Genomic DNA, 1,546 nt, shown 5'->3' with positions numbered 1-1,546 from the left:
CAAGTAGAGGGATTGCTGGGTCATAAGGTGTTTCTGTTTCCAACTTTCAGAGGAAGTGCCATGCTGTTTTCCACAGTTGTTGAACAATTTTTACAATACCACCAACAACGTAGGAGGGTCTCAGTCACGTCACACCCTCAACAACTTATATTATTGTGTCTTTTGAACTTCACTGTTAATGCTGGTGTGAGATGATATCTCATTGTTGTTTTAATTTGTATTTCTCACTGGTTTGAACCACAAGGTCAGCGGTTCAAGCTCACCACGTGCTCCTATACAGGGTCACTATGGGTCTGAACCGACTCAACAACACATGACAACAACAACAATGGCTAATGATGGTGAACATGTCTTCCTATGTTTGTTGGCTTCCTGAATATCTTCCTTGGTCAAGTGTCTGTTCATGTCCTTTGTCCATTTTGTTTGTTTGTTTTTAGAAAACAATATATTAACTTATTTGCACGAAAACTAAGTATAGAACGTCATTGAAAACAAAGACTGATACAGTAGTTTCAGGGCATGACCCATGGGCTGGTGGGACTCCACTATCCCAAAAACTACAACTCTCCCAATCTTCATACATTACTGTAATGAAGACACAGGACAAGACCAGCAACTGACATGTAAACATCTATTCCAGAAAGATTTCTCATTCTACATGAGGAAGATCCAGTGCAAAACATGTCTTCTTCTCAGGTACTATCATTTAAATAAGTTGAAAAGAGACTAGTTTTAGATTCTTCTATTAACCCTGGAGCTCTGATAGCGAAGTGGTTATGAATCAGGCTGCTATCCTCAGGATCAGCCATTCGAAACTATCAGTTGTTCCATAGGAGAAAGATGAGGCTTTCTGCTCCTGTAAAGATTTACAGCCTCAGAAACCCTGTACAGGGTCGCTATGAGTCAGAATAAACTTGACAGCCAGTAACAACAACAACTGACATAGATGAACTCAAAACACTAGTGTTGAAATTCAGAACAAGCCTGGTCCTTAATTCCAATAGTTCAAGATTTAAAGGAGATCTGTAAGGACCTAGAAAGTTGTTCCTATGCCTATAGGTTGCTAATCAGAGAAGACTGGTGTGACCATTCAGTGATAAACAGTTCCTTCTGCAAAGAAATGCCATTCTTACTTTCCTAAATAATATTACTTAAAACAGTGATCATTTCATTAGATATATGATGAATATCTGATGAGATTTTGTATGATCATCATAATAGCCTTAGGGAAAGAAATGTGTTAAGAAACTGTCAGAATGGCCCAAGAGCAGGGACTGCTCTAACCAGCCATCCTGTTGGCTTCATTCACTCCAAGTATAATGGTACAACCAGGTCCTGAAGCCATCACCGTGGTCCTGAAACAGTTCACACAAGAAAGGGAAAAGTCTCTCACAAAGAAAAACTTTTTTCCCAACGGGTCCTGCTGTTCCTTCAGTAGTGAATTGTTGTTGTTGTTGTTGTTGTTGTTAGGTGCCATTGAGTCAGTACCAACTCATAGTGACCTTATGCACAGCAGAACGCAACACTGCCCAATCCTGGGCCAACC

Source organism: Chrysochloris asiatica, unplaced genomic scaffold (assembly GCF_000296735.1).
Source record: "Chrysochloris asiatica unplaced genomic scaffold, ChrAsi1.0 scaffold00042, whole genome shotgun sequence".
NCBI classification, from domain to species: Eukaryota; Metazoa; Chordata; class Mammalia; order Afrosoricida; family Chrysochloridae; genus Chrysochloris; species Chrysochloris asiatica.
This window is presented reverse-complemented; position numbering follows the sequence as displayed.